General features: G+C 38.3%; 1 long non-coding RNA gene across 1 annotated transcript in view; it reads left to right on the forward strand.

Annotated features, from left to right (window-relative positions):
* Positions 1–4765: 4765 nt before the first annotated feature.
* Positions 4766–16633, forward strand: part of LOC136872452 (uncharacterized) — a 43468-nt gene continuing 31600 nt past the window's right edge. Inside the window, exons 1-2 of the long non-coding RNA XR_011018071.1 lie at positions 4766–4834; positions 12427–12585. This is a non-coding gene — a long non-coding RNA (uncharacterized lncRNA). The remainder of the gene's footprint in view (positions 4835–12426; positions 12586–16633) is intronic.

Consider the following 16633-nt stretch of genomic DNA (forward strand, 5'->3'; position numbering starts at 1 on the left):
TTATTATTATTATTATTATTATTATTATTATTATTATTATTTCTTCGTTAAGCCCAATCAAAGAGCGCGTTTGAACTTGTCCGTTGGCCTGGTGGTTTTCGCCGTCTTGTCCTCCCAAAATCTCTTCATGAATGCACTGTGTTGCATCTTGCGTTCCGTAGACCACTTCCTACTAATTTTCTCTCTAGGTTTCTCCACGAATTCGTGCTTGACTACTATTGTACTAAAGGCTCCACGATCGTCTATGATGTCGTCCATGATATTCATTTCTTGGAGGTCCGCCTTAGTTTCTTCTAACCAGTTTATTTTGAGCTTCTTCGAGTTGATTACTTTAAACAATATTTTGGCGAATCTATCGATGTCCATTCTATAGATATGTCCACAGAATTTCAGCCGTCTCTTGCGCATCTCATCAGTGAACCTGTCATATGATGAGTGGAGCTCTGATGTTCTCCTCTTAATCCACATTCCATTCTCTCTCGTGGGACCATAAATTTTCCGGAGAATTTTCCTGTCTTGATTTTCAATTTCTATAATTTTACAGTGACCTCCAAGGGATGTGGTTTCTGAGGCGTATAAAGCTAACGGCAAAACAAATGTCTTGTAGTGTCATAATTTTGCACTAAGCGATCTGACTCTTTTGTTGTAGTAATTCCACGTCAGTCTGTTTGCCTTATGGAGTTTGGTGGCTCCTTCTACATTGGCCCTACTGTCTAGTCCCGATGGTAGTATGATTTCTCCAAAGTATTTGAAAGAGGACACCTGGGAAATAGTGCTATATTCCATCTCTAGTGGAGTTTTCTTACTATGTTGATATTATTATTATTATTATTATTATTATTATTATTATTATTATTATTATTATTATTATTATTATTTTACAACTTGCTTTACGTCGCATCGACACAGATAGCTCTTATGGCGACGATGGGATAGGAAAGGCCTAGGAGCGAGAAGGAAGCGGCCATGGGCTTAATTAAAGTACAACCCCAGCATTTGTCTGGCGTGAAAATGGGAAACCACGGAAAACCATCTTCAGGGCTGCCGACAGCGGGGTTCGAACCCACTATCTCCCGGATGCAAGCTCACAGCTGCGCGCCCCTAACCTCATGGCGTATTATTATTATTATTATTATTATTATTATTATTATTATTATTATTATTATTATTATTATTGTGGTGGTGGTGGTGGTGGTGGGTAGTGTGGTATTTTCCGTATATATGACGAGATGTCCATTGAGGAAAACACAAACACCCACTCCCCGAGCCAGAGATAATAATGGACATTGTTGGGAATCGAACGGAGGACTGTATAAATCGAAGGTCGTGACGCTGACCATTCAGCGTTAGAGCCAGACAATGTCATTGTATTCTACCATTAATTCGTTAAAAACAGCTTGATATTGTTTCTTTTCTGCTGAACTTTAGCAATAAACTGAATCAAAACACACAGTGGCTTCATAAAACTTTAATTTACTTCTTAATTGAATCTGCCCTGAACTACACAAAACATCGGCATGTTGTAAAATGTGTAACATGATTCATTAGCCGAAATGTGTGTAACAGAGCAGAATAATGTAACCAAGTTAATTTGGAAATAGCTTTCTACTCTTAATACTCATACGGTCTACACTGTCAAAGGTAATTGATGGATGGATGGAAAGCATTTCCTTTAATGTGACTTGTTCATTGACACTAACAGCAAGTGCTGGGACGTAATCGGAACCTAGTGGGAAAATCAACACCTGTCTCTAATGAAAGCTCTCTCTTCCTTTTAGCTGAGAACTGGAGAGCGTTTAGAGGGAACGTAAAATTAAAGGTGAACAGAGCTCAAAATCCGGAACTTACAACAGAACGACGACAACTTCTTGTGTGCTGAAGTGTATAGTTTTGTAAGTTGCTACCTAGCCAGATGTGGGTGAGTATCGCGAGATTGAGAAAGTACAGCTTAGAACAACACCTTGCATACGCAACTTTGATTCCCAGGAACATAGAGACGTCGTTCACTGCAAAGTGTTTTGGCGGGTTTTTTTATTTTATTTTTTGTTTTGTTTTATTTTTGCTAGGGATTTAGGGTTGCGCTAAAACATCGATGACCGGGCTGAATGGCTCAGGCGGTTGAGGCGCTAGCCTTCTAAACCTAACTTGGCAGGTTCGATCCTGGCTCAATCCGGTGGTATTTCAAGGTGCTCAAATAAGTCAGCCTCGCGTCGGTAGATTTATTGGCACGTAAAAGAACTCCTGCGGGACTAAATTCCGGCACCTCGACGTCTCCGAAAACCGTAAAAGTAGTTAGTGGGACGGAAAGCAAATAACATTAAATTATTAATTTAAAACATCGATGGTTTTTGGCGACGTAAGGATGGAAAAGGGCAAGGATTGGAAAGGAAGAGACCGGGGCCTTAATTTAGGTATAGTGCTGAGGATGAGATTCGAACCCATCATCTCCCAAATGCAAGCTCACAACTAAGTGACCCTAACCGCGCGGTCAACTCACTCGTGTGGAAAATTTTCAAACCCGTACTATTTGTGTATAGGGCATAATATCCCCTCTTTCCAAGCTTTCGGGAATACCTCTTTCTCTTATTGAATATCCTTGACAAAATTTCCACCATGCACATGCCGTTTCGCTTTCCCACCTCTCTCCAAAATTCATATGTGATGCCCAAAATAGCTCCTGATTTCCCTTAAACCCGTGGATTATTATTATTATTATTATTATTATATTATTATTATATTATTATTATTATTATTATTATTATTATTATTATTATTATTATTATCTGTTGCTTTGCGTCGCACCGACACAGATAGGTCTTATGGTGACGGTGGGACAGAAAAGGGCTAGAAATGGGAAGGAATCAGTCGTGGCCTTAATTAAGGTACAGTCCCAGCATTTGCCGGGTGTGAAAATGGGAAATCACGAAAAACCATCTTCAGGCCTGCCGACAATGGGGTTCGAACCCACTTTCTCCCGAATACTGGATACTGGCCGCACTTAATTAAGCGATTACAGTTATCAAGCTCGGTCAAACCCGTAGTAACTAGGCCTAAACACTCTTTCCGTCGGTATTATCACGCAGTATATATTTTCTTTCTTAATCCGTTTCCGTCCAGAGTTGATTTCTCCTTCAGGCTCAGCGAGAGATGCCAGATTTACCGCCTCAAGCGCAGTGTCCTGGAGCGTGAGACTTTGGTTCTGGAATACAACTCGGGAGGAGGACCAGGCGGCCTCACCGGCTATGCTGAACAGGGGCCTTGTGGGGAATAGGAAAGTTAGGTACCTTCCCGGCATTTGCCAGGGGAAGTGGGAACCACGGAGAACCACTAGAGGATGGCTGAGGTGACAATCGAACCTGTATACTCAGCTGACCTCCCTAGCCTGAGTGAACCCCGTTCCAGTCCTCGTACCAATTTTCAAATTTCGTGGCAGAGCCGGAATTCGAACCCGAACCTCCGGGGCTGGCAGCTAACCACACAAATCACTACACCGCAGAGGCGAACCACCGTATACACCGAAAATCCACAGCCTGTTTCCGGTCATCCGACCGGGTTAGGAAGGGAATGAATGAACCTCCCTTCTAGCGGCGAGGATAGGAATGGTGCCGGCTGCCGAAGCCTGTCGCACTCCTCTGGGGCAATGATTAATAACTGACTGATGAAATTAAATATTGGAAATTGTTGCTGGAATGAAAGATGACAGAAAAAACCGGAGTACCCGGAGAAAAACCTGTCCCGCCTCCGCTATGTCCAGCACAAATCGTACATAGTGGCCAGGATTTAAATCACGGAACCCAGTGGTGAGAGGCCGGCTCGCTGCCACCTGAGCCACGGAGGTATATATTCTACGTCAAAATTAGCGGCCGTGATCCCGGTAGAGTCCCGTTCATTTTTTTTTTTTCACTAAGTTGCTACCTAGTCAGACTGAGTGGCTCAGACAGCTGAGATGCTGGCCTTCTGACCCTAACTTAGCAGGTTCGATGAAGCCTCAGTCCGATGGTAATTGAAGGTGCTATGATACGTGAGCTCCGTGTCAGTAGATTTACTGGCACGCAAAAGAACTCTTGCGGGACATAATTCCGAAAACCGTCAAAAGTAGTTGGTGGGATGTCAAAACATTATTATTATTATTATTATTATTATTATTATTATTATTATTATTATTTGTAACCAATGTGAAACTGTTCAAAATAAAGTCAGTTGAATAGTTATAAATACACTATCTTCAAATATTGTCATTATTTATTTCTGCAGCAGAGGTATAAAGACATATTGTGTGGATTTATCGCATAAACATGTTCTGAATTTTTACGTTACTAAAATTTTTAACATATAGGCAAGGACATAGGCTCTTAAAATCGGCAAAGTACACACTTACGGATCCACTCTTATAGGGTCACCGAAAAGGAAAAAATAAAAACGTATAGACTATGTGGTATGTGCTCCAAAAAAATTCAAACGGCACCTATAGGTACTTATACAAGCCAGAACACAATAGGTTCAAATTAATGCAAAACACACTATTTGACAGTAGATTCCATAATAAAAAGAACATGAAAATTCTTGGTCTCCCCCATCTGACTTGCGGATTTTTCCTAGTTCCTTCACAGAAGCGAGCCAAGTGACCCTCGAGGAATATGTGACGTAGGTCTCATTTGGGAACAGGTGATTTTAGAACTCCATGGATTTCGTTTAACTGCGCATGTCGGTCCCTCTCCCCTCCCCTCAGCTCAATGTGCTCTGTCCATTTCACTGTCCATTTCGTCGTTGACGGCTGCACTTCGTGTGTTCTATTCTGGTGCGGACACCTCAGCATAGCAGACCTGTACGAAAGGTATAATTTTCACGAGATTTATTCATATCGTATCCTCATTTAACCAGGCAATTTCTCAGCACTCTTACGCTTCGGCAAATTAATATCCGATTGATGGCTTTCCGGTTTTTTTTGTTTTTTTTTTCGGTTTCTATAAAGCGTTCTTAGCACTTTGAATTTAATGAGATTCATATTGAACTATGAATGTCCTAGTGACAGCAACAGTGAGAAGGATTCCCAACTTATTTATTAAATTCATTGAAGTCGCCACTTCGTCCTCGTCAAATGTGCCTCTAGGACGATGTGAAGCACTCCTTCAAACTCGTGGAATCGTTTAAGCTGTATATATTGTAGGTAGATTCTCCCCGATCAATTAGACTTAACAAATAGGAAGTTGGATTTTAAGCGTAGCAATATCCCGTAATAACTTATCTGTAGTTAACCTGTAGGTTAGCTCTAATTTCTATTCTTTCCATGAAACTTTCATCCTGGACATACCGGTACCAATTGTCTTCCCGATGTTTAAAACTATCTAGATATGTTTCAATACTGAAGTCTGAAAGTACCTAGTAAAGTGGAAGTGAAATAACATTACTAAAAGCATTTTTTTATATCACAAATTTCGAGTTACAATTGGAACTCGATGAAGTTCCTTTGTCATAACGGAAATTTCCTTTGTCTCAAATACTTCAAAACGGAGTAGACTTTTGCCGAACAAAACCTTCAGCGGCCAAATAATATTAAGGTGTATGTACATATAAGATTTTCTCCCTAGATTTTGTAACAATTTAAAGAACTCCTTCAGGGAGGGGGGGGGGGGGGACCGTTCCGGTAATAGGGTCAGATGCAGTGGTTGGAGTGGGCTAGTAGTATAGGTCGGTAGGTATACGAAATTTAAAATAACTAGCAGGAATTGAATGTTATTTTAACAAATCTTTAATTGATCGTATTACACAGAACTTGTTCCATTTAAACATCAAATAACCGCTGCAATCCAAAAATACCACAAAAGTAAACTAGCCCTCAAATATCCTTCATTTTTAATTGCTGTGGTAAGTGAACGTCCATATTACTTCGAAATGTCGGAAGTAGACTATTTATTAAATAGGAACAAACGAGTCCAATTTGAATGCGTCTTGAAGAAATCTCTCCTGTAAACAATGCTGTTCCAGGCTGAAAGTTTTGGAGAATGCTGGTAATTGTAATTATCGATAACTGAATTAAAATCCAACCGACTTTAAGTTGTAAATGTCGTTGTCCAGTGCTCACATCTTGCGTGCCCTTCACAGGTGGTGACTTTTGTTTTAAGAGGAAGTACGAGGTAATCATCCTCCGTGCCCTTCACAAAGCTTCGAAATTATTGGATTACTTTCACACTAAGATAGAAAATAGATTTTATGAGCATATTAGTAAATGAACGATTGTAACATTTCAATTACTGGGCACAAATGTTAATGTATGGTATACAAATTTCCGTACAAGCAGCGTGAAATCCTTAGAACTCAGTCTTTAAGTTCCATCTAATCCATGTACCGGTACCTTAAATAAGTAGGCGAGATACGAAATTTTAAGTCTTTTTTTTCCTGAGCACATGTAAAAATACGGTGGCTTTGAATTATGTATGGTAGGTACATTAGAATTTAGAATTACTAACCGGAATTATTTAACGAACATGACCATATAAATTTCTGAATTTCATAGCTATTTCAACCTAAATATTTTCCAAGCAATGTTTTATCATGTTGCTTGCGTTCTAAAATTCTACTGGTTTTTCTCAAGTTCCGGTACTTATTGTTGACAAAGTATTGTTTGCATACTTCCCTTTCGTACCGGATGGTTACAAATACACTTGTCGCCATAAGACCTATCTGTGTTGGTACGACGTAAAGAAACTAGCCAAAAAAATACTTTAGCTACGTAACCAACTTTGGACAGGAAACAATTGGTACCGCAGTACGCGTACCAGACTTTAGGAATGTCCTGATTATGGGCTACCTACAAGTTTTGCATGGTTCGTCATACATGAGATTTTGTCGGAGAAACTTCTCCCTCGTGTGCCGATCTGGAGAGAAACGGATAAAGAGGTGTGACATACCAATGGAAATGGTTCGTGCAGTCGAGCAGCAAGCTGTCCTGAACCCAGATGACCGCCATTTCAAATGCACTTTGTAGTGTGACTGACCCTATATTCAGCGCTGTAGTCCCGAAATTCTCACAGGGTATACTCAAAATTCAGGGCATGACAAATCGTGGGTGCCAGACCACTATTGCATCTAAAATTGGCTACTGCTAGTTATAACAAACTTCTATTTGGCATAAATCAGGCATACAGAAATGTTGCTCGCAAAGAAAATATCCATATCTTAATGCACTAGTTTGAAAAGCCTAATTGCTTACACAGTAGTTTTCTACTGGACCTACTTCCAGCTAATTTTTTTAAACTATCCAAGGTGCCTCTTAATTTGCGATCACATTTTCACTGGAACAAACTCTTGAATTAGTGTATGCTGCAGTACAGTGGTTTAGCAGCCACGTCTTTAAGGCTTAAATCAGTCAACTGGTGAGACATTTGAATTTTTGAACATGCGACTGGAGACACAAGCAACGAAGTGATCTTAAGTTCAAGTTGAACCTTCGATGATTACGAGCGTAGCTGAAGAGTTAAAACTCGCCGACAGAATGGCATTTTTTTTAAAGTAGATTTATACGCAAGAAATCAGAAGGCCTGCTCTTGAGTTGAATTAAGCAGAGGGCATACGGAGTGTACCTTCAATTACAGCCCTGGTTACGTTAATAAATACCAGTGTCACTGTATGGTAAGTTTCATTTGAATTACTGGTATTTATTATTCCTCTTCCCTATGTCCTTGGCAATGTTCACTTTTGTTTCCTGCTCATACTATCACTAGTTTTCCACATAGACGGTTGAGTGAGAAAGCACTCGATACTTCAGTTCGTCACGCTACCGTACTACCCTAAACTCAGTCAAATGGTTTCAGCTCTCCATTTATCACAAAACTTACAATACAGCTCCAGAACTACAGTAACTTTGACCTTATTTCATGCTATCCTTCTGTATAAATGTTTTACGTTGAAAGTAATAAAGCTATTCAAAATTCAGCTACCGGTACCTACATACAGTACTTTATAGCGGTACGATGGAAGTGTTTGGACATCCAGATCTGTTTCATTGACGGTGCTGTCAACTGCCAACAATCGCAATCGAATGAGAGTCTTGTAAACAGTTGGAAGTAACAAAGTAATATTACTTGTAACGATTACATACTTAATACTTTTTGGTTGTACCGGTAATAGTTAATTTTACCAAATGCCATTCTTACTAGCAATTTCTTTCTTGAATTAAAATTGTAATCATTACATTCTACTGATATGTCGCACAGAAGCAGAAACGGGGAAAGAGGATTACTCTTTGTTCTGCTATAGCAGAACCAGTAGCTTCGCAATTTCTGTATGACTTAATTACATAATGAACCTCGCCAGCAGGGCCTAGGGCCTACCTACTTTCAAACACATTCAAACGATGTTCTTTAATTACACACTGGTATTTCCTCTAGTGCCCCTGTAGGGCGTTTTTCCAGCAAATTAGTGATGAGAATTTTAAGAACCAATTTATTTATTTGCAAAGTAAATGGAAAATAATTTCAAACGCCAAGTCATTAACTAAAATTTTTAAAAAGATGGAAAAACATAATCATTTCAAAATTTCCAAGCTATCTTTAGTCCTGCATACTGGTGATAACCATTTATGCTAAAAGAAAACTCAATGAAGTAATATTTTCTTTGCAAATTTTGGTATTCCAGCTCTATGCAAAAAAAATCAGTGATTTCCTTAAGGGGGGACCCTACTGAGTTTTTGTAACTCTTAGAATTTCCATATGATATCCACAATATTTTGAGAGTTCATTTAGGTTTCCAAAATATTCCAAATTGTATATTCATCTTAATTTTGGCAACATAGTTTGATTCATAACACATTTTATTTAAAAAATTGAAAAATTTCAAAAATCCCATGCATACCATTTTTTGAGAATTTACCTTGAAATATTTGTTATAGTTCTTAGGGTTATGTTAATTATTGGTATTTAAAAAATTGCATTATTGATGTTATTAGAATACTTTTCCTCTCACCATTTTGAATTCCTTTTAGAATTCTCAATTTTTTTATTTGACGCGGGATATGTTGGATATTGCTATTTTTCAAAATGGTTACCAACTTTTATGCATCTCGCGTGGCACTATAGGCATACAAAGTTTTAAAACAATCAAGGAAAAACTGTTCCACTTAAATTTTGAATAGCAGTAGGTACTGAAAAATAGTTTTGGGGAAAAGCTGATTTTGTATGAAATTACAGTAGCTGCATTGGAACCCCCCAGCACCATATATTCCTCCTACCTTGGCCCTTTTCTTCCCCTCAGCTACAGTTATCATTCTACTCTACTTAACCCCTTAAATATGAAAGTACATACACCTAGCAGTAATATGCAGTCTTTGGATGTTGATAGATCAGAACAGTTATGATTAAAAATTGTTCATTCCATTATGGTAAGCCACATCATATGAGTGTTAATGTATGAATTCCAGTTAACAATTATTGGTACCAGAATTTGACTATTTCTAATGTTCCATGTATATAACTATGGAAACTGTCCACCAGTGCCAGGAACCACCAGAAATTCGAAAGGGGAAATATGATATATGGTGAAATTCTGAAGGTACTCATTGAGAAAGTGGGCGTAGCTTTTCAAAGGGATTTTTAAGTGCCTTAAATGGACATTTAAAAATAACCGTACACGAAAAATCTTATGTTCCCCAAGGAATAGGGTTACGGTAACTTTTAGGGCAAACACTTCAATTTTGGTTTTTGGATCATTTTGGCTTAAAAACTCAGTAGGGTGCCTCCTTAAGATTACCATTCTGTAAAGTAATTGTGATTTTATGGATTACTCGTACAAAAAAGAAATTGTAATTGTGATTGAGTGAAATATTTCTCAAGTAACTGTAATTGAGCCCAGTTACTATTTTCTTGTACTCTTCCCATCACTAGTTTTGAAGTACAGTATTCGATGTTCTCCTGAACTGCAGTATGGGTGGGGAATAGAGAATAACTATGCATTGCAGGCAGGCCTGGTGCTTAAGGGCCTCAAGATTTCTGATAGCAAATAATAAATCATTAATTTTACGTGAAAGGCGCTCTGCAAGGGACAGGTGATACCACGATGTTCTTGTACAATGAGTTTAAATGTATCTTTAGAATTCACAAGAAACTTTGCAATAGAAAAGCTTTTATTACTTTCCCCTATTCAATACATATATCCATCTTTGGATGGAATTAATTTTAGCCAAACACATTCTGGCTCATGTTTAAGCCATCTTCAGTGAAAGTATATTAAAAAGTTACATGGATTAATGTTGAATTAGTAACACTAAAATTAATGTGAAGGAGCATGTAAAATCAGAGTAAAACAGGATTTATCTCTAACAGGCAGGGTTATACTGAGGGCTACCAAGGCTATCAGTGAAGCCCAAACCTCAAATGCGAACAATGGAAATCTAAAGCACATTATATTGTAAGCATCTGACACATTGTTCCATTTGCAAAACTTGAAAGGAATGAGAACACGTCGCACGTATTTCTGAGAACAAGGCTTCGGAGACTGATATTGCAGCCCAGACTCTCGTCCCTTCCCATCGACTCCCCTCACGCGGCTTGTTGCTGTCCGCCTACAGGCGCGGGGACCGGCGGAGGGTAGCTGTGCTAGGCTTCGGTCCGTCAGACCCCCACTGCTAACAATCACCATGCGTTACTCATCGTATATACTTCCTCACCTCACGGAGTGCTGGCATTTCACTCCCGTTTACTTCTACATCCTTGTAGGAAGACACTGCAGGGCTGTTATGAGTAATATAGTTTTCTTTTTATTGGTAGATCTGCTAAAATGAAATGCAATCTTTCAGGTTTAGTGTTCTCTTTTGTTGGTTGGAATCGAACCCGTGATCATGGGTCGGACACCACCACTGATCTTCCGAGGAAGATAATTAACCATTGAACGATGGGTACGACCGCTGTAAAATTCAACATTGTTATTTAATGATTATGATGTTAAAAATAATAATAATAATAATAAGATAATAATAATAATAATAATAATAATAATAATGGTGCATGGCATCTACATAGGCTTGGTGGTAACCTAATAAGGATAAAATGAATGGTGAAGAAGTCATAAATACCCAGTTCCCAAGTCAGGGGAATTAACACTATGAGGGGTTGATTCTGAAAATTGAACCGGGGCTGTCAGACCAAAGACAAGCATTCTATCCATTTAGCCTTAAAGCTGGACTTCAATTTGCTAAACCTTAGGCTACTAACTTGATTAATCAGGTGTTGAGTATTGACGGTGGGAGAGGCCAGGGCAGTAGATTGTGAAGCACGTTTGACAACACAGCGGGCAACTCCATTTCTGCAGCTCAAAATGCTTAAGGCTTGATGTTCCCTAAACCAACTATCGAAAAGGGGTAGCCTAAAGTCTAGTGGTAGCCCACGTCTTGATACCAGCATATGCCACTGGTCATAAGGTTATACCTTCTTAAAAATTGTCACTGAAGATTGCCCAGAGATGAGCTGAAATATGTTTGGCTAAAAATAATTCAGTTCAAAGATTGGATATATGTATTGGATAGGAGGAAGTAATAAGTTTTTTCTATTTCTATTTTTACATACAGAGTATAAACCGTCAATATGGAATTATTCTAATCTTTTAATTCATAAGGAATTATTAGGTGGTAGTATCTAGCTTGAGTTGTCTAGCACAACAATCTCTCCTAAGACGAGCAGTGAACTGTTGCAGAACTGTGCCAAGTTAGAAAAAATTAAACTAACGAAAATTGGTACGGTACCAAAATCTCTTATTTTAATAAAATATTTTCATGTCTAGTATACTTGATACTGTACTAAGCATAACTTGCATTAAACATGTAACATTTGCCATACATTTATTGAACAATGAGTTCACTTAAATTCCTTAGACAATAAGAATTTGGTGTTAACAAGTTCGTATTGAATGAGCTCTCCTTGAGATTATTTAACGTCAGTCACATCTTGTACTTCTAAACATTTTAAAGTAAATCGTACATTGTTATAAGAAAATGAAACTGTTAATAAGTATCAAATTAATTTGTTGGGTGGGAGGGGTGCTATTTTCTGCAGATAGGTCTAATGTTAGAACAACATCCATTGAATGTGCCATGTTACATGAATTAATGTTGAATTAGTAACACTAAAATTAATGTGAAGGAGCATGTAAAATCAGAGCAAAACATAATTGGAAAGGAGTATTTTTTTTTTTTTAAGCTGTTCTTTTCTAGTGTTAATAAAATGCCACTTTTTAAATGCTTTGCAACTGTAGCTTTTCCATACAAACAATGGAAAGGAATAAGTTTCAATATGTCCAAGGGCGTTGCTCTTGATATTTATTAGAAACTTGCTTAAAAAACCTTCAGAATGTCATTTGACAACGGGCTACATATCTTGGCTAAAAGTTATCCAAATATGACTGTTTGCATGTCTTATGTACAAGTTTTCTTTATTACAGAGATAACCTTCAGGATGCTTCTCTACTGTGCTGTCCGTCCTGTTGTGTGGATAGCTGATTGCAAAAGAGCATCGTACCTGCAGCCTGTGAACTTCCATCTCATCAGCTGGTCAGTCAGGAATATGCTGTCAAATCTTCTGGATGTACTGAGCTAACCAGGTAATTAATTCTGTCTTTATTTAATATTTGAAAATAAGTTATAAGCTACTTGGATATAACTTAACTAATTTACAGCACTTATTCTTGTTAGGATTTTTGTTTCTTCACATTGAATTAGTTTTTCCAAAAAATACTTATTTACAGATTTAGGCTACATTTTAGGGAAGTAGTTCTAATATATCTAAATGAAATTAACTGTAAATACAGTACCAGTAATGTCAACTGGCTGATTCAATACTGTCCTATTACCAATTATCCTGATACAATAGCTTCATAATTGTTATTACCATGGCCTCTGGTATCCTCGGTTGTACTTCTCCATTCTTTAACTAAGTAAGAAAATGAAAAGTGAGCTAGGACTGGCCAAAATGGACTTGATTTTGGCTCACCTACATTTTATTTACGTATGCCATATTTCAAATCGGTTGTAAACTGGTAGAACTAATAGAATGTGTATAATACAGGGTCTGATACTGAGACTTTGACCTCTCCTAGCCAGTTCTGTTCTGTCAGCAGTATGTGCTTTGTATTCAGCCCAAAGGCTGGTTTGATCCTATACAGTTCCAACAGCTGTCATAAACAGCATACTAGGGAAACGAGGAGTGAGCAGTAGGCTTAAGTGTATTCTTCATGGAATTCCTCTCAAACTAAGAGGAGAGGATACACAGTTCAACCAATACCTGCGCCACTTTCCACTAAACTACTTCTAAGTAATACCTTTAGTTTTACTATCATGACTATACCTGTGGGGACTTAAGACTGGAAAGTCAGGAAAGTGGTTACTTGGAGGATTCTGAAGTACACTGCTTGACAAATGAACTTTGAATATTTCTAAACTTTCATGTTCATTACTCTGGCACCTCCTTTTACTTACATTATCAGCTACAATTTTCCTCAAGTCTTTCTTTATGATGCTATTCTAAAAGTTTGAAAAATACATGTCAGACTGGTAAGCAGTTATGTAGCTTACTACACATGTGCTCCTATAATTATGGTGGTCCACGTAAGGGTGGGGCGAGAAGTGCCAGGGCCATATGGCTGGAGAAATAAATGACATAATGGGAAAAGCTAATATATTTTTTTTCTTTTTTTCTTTGCTTCAGCAAAAACAATATATTGAAATGGTCAGTAATCGATCAGTTCAGTAACAAATAAGATGCATAATTTCATAACAAGCTGAATGCTCTGAGCTTCATTAATAACAAGAGAGAACTGAACTACCAACCAATTTAAGGCCCACGAGCCTCCTCGTACCCGCTCAAACTCTGATGTTTTCTGCCCTTAATTTTTCAGCAGGGTGCGAAATCGCAGGGGGGAAGGGAGGGATTTCGCCCCCACTGATTTTATCTCAAAGTTCCCCCCCCCCAACTAAAATTGCCTGGGGGGATTCTTTCATTATAAAATTATGAGGAAAATGTAGAACACATAATTTATGACTGAAATTAATGATTTTTACTGTACATATTTTTATGAAAACATCAGCAATAATTAAAGTGACTGCCAGACCTTCAGCAATAAAATGCAGCAGTGGCAATCCGGACCTGCGGCCTGTTATTCATGTTTCACTCTGACAAGTCCATCTAAAACCCGGGCAAAAATATAAATTACTTGAAGCTCTCCTCCTTTATTTCTCTCAGTAGTTCGAGCTTACACCACTCCTGTATTTCTTGGAGAGGGTGTGTTTCCGATAAGTAGCCAATAGGACAATATTCACAGTGTACAAAAATGACAAATTTTTTGTGAAAACTTAGCCCTGATAGAGGAAGGTTCCACTAATAAAGCAATAAATTGCGACAAATTGCGCCTCGTCTGGCCTTTCGTAAGAAAGTGACAGTCTCTCAAAAGTTCTCATCTGATTGTAATAATGTTCTAATGTTTATCATTCTCGTTATAACAACAAAATTCAAACAAAAAGAGCTACAGTTTTCATTTGCCTGGGGAGAGGGGTAATTAAATTACAGGAGAAATTTAACCCCCCCTGCAAAATACTGCCTGAAATACACTAGTAGTTAAGCCCTTTGTCGCTTCCCCCCACCATTTATTTCTGATTTTGCACCCTGTTTTTCAGGGAAGTCAACAATAATTCTCACATGAATGGGAAAACTTCCCAATCAAGAGCTAAGCTCCTGCTATAATGTAGGCAAAGAACAGGTTAAATACCTACCCAAAAAGATCAGAAAGAGAACTTAGAAAATAGGCCAGTTCCAAGAAAACGAGATGACAAACAACCTAAGCAATCCCATGTTACATAAAAATAAAACCTGATGAGGCATGAGGCCCAGTCAGAGGATAACCCCATATTATCTTGACTAAAGGAAAACAAAATTTAACAGCCAAAAGTTAAAAGATAGTAGAATTTTGGAAATCCTAGTCAAAAGAACCAAAATAGAGAAAAGGGTAACAAAGGGTCTACACTAGTGGTTCCTTTTAAGACATTACACCCATCAAGGCAGTTACATTCCTTGCTGACAGAAGCAGAAAACCTACATAATAAAGAAATTTTACTAAAATCTCTAAAACATTTTTTAAAATGAAGCAGGTATGGCACAACCCTAAACTTCACATTCTCGTACATTGGAGAATAAGTATCTCATTAGCCACCTAGTCACATGGTCTAGGATGAAGCCTACCTTACTTATCCCAGCATGCCAGCTGCCTTAAGCGAGGTAAGAACTTCAGCTGCAGATTCCACAGTGAAGAGAATTTTTAGAAGGTAACTGGTCATTCCTATTATAATGGCTGATTGCGCTATGATTGGTTGAAAATCGGGAGCAACCCTTAACAGTGACCAAAGTGGAAGAGGTCCTGACCCTTAACCATTACATTTCTCACTAAATGAAAGTAAAAGTTCCAACATGTTTCTTCATTGGCAACCTCAAATGGGAAACTACTATCTATGGGTAGGCTTCAGAACTTCACATTAGAATAAATTTCAGTGTTTCTCCAAACGATGTCACTACAGATAGACGTTTAAAGTGCTGCCAAATGCTAAGGAGAAGCCCACTTCATGATGATGATGATAGTCATTCCAAATGAACGGAGCGTTGCAATTGTAGCCCCAGTATACAGAGGAAAGGGTGATAAAGCAGGTAGTTGTAGGGCAGTCAGTTTTACATTAAGCTTTGGGAAAGAAACTTCCTGATTACATTACACACATTTCTGAAATTACTAATTTGTTTGATACAAGGCAGTTTGGGTTTAGGAAAGGTTATTCCTGTGAAGCTTAACTTGTAAGATTTCAGTTAGAGCCAATACTTGATTTGGGTCAAACTATCACTATTGACCTATCCAAGGCCTTTGACAGGGTAGGTCTTAAATATTGACAAAAATGGGGGGGAGGCGGGGGTGTATTGGATTAGACGGTGATCGGTGGGTGAATTTCTTGAAAATAGAACTGAGATTTACGAGTAGGTGAGGAGATACCTGATCCTGTAATGATTAAGAGTGGGGTCCTGCAAGGCAGTGTTATCAGACCTCTTGTGTTTACTTAGATATATGAGAGTAAGGAACTGGAATTTCTGATAAGGCTTTTTACAGATGTTCAACTGTGAGTAAATAAGCTCAAGGATTGTGCGAACCTGTAAAAAGACCTCAACAATGTTGTGAGATGGACAGTAGACAACTGTGTGATGGTTAATGGGCTGAAAAGTCAGGTTCTAAATTTCAAAAAGAAGTCCCCTCTTTTACTTTTTTAATGGGAGACGGTAACTCAAGGGATCACTGTTGTCATCAGTCCAGACTGGTTTGTTGCAGCTCTCCATGTCACCCTATCTTGTGCTAATCTTTTAATTTCTACATTACTACATCTTACATGTGCTCTAATCTGCTTGTCATATTCATACCTTGGTCTACCCCTAACATTTTTACTGCTTTCACTTCCCTCAAAACCAACTGAACAAGTCCTGAGTGTCATAAGTTGTCCCATCATTTTATCTCTTCTCATCCAAGTTAGCCTAATCGATCTCTCACAAATTGAATTCAGTATCTCCTTCAATTTGTGATTCAATCTACCCATCCCACCTGCAACATTCTTCCTTCTATTCTTTCT

Source organism: Anabrus simplex, chromosome 4, assembly GCF_040414725.1.
Source record: "Anabrus simplex isolate iqAnaSimp1 chromosome 4, ASM4041472v1, whole genome shotgun sequence".
Lineage (NCBI taxonomy): Eukaryota > Metazoa > Arthropoda > Insecta > Orthoptera > Tettigoniidae > Anabrus > Anabrus simplex.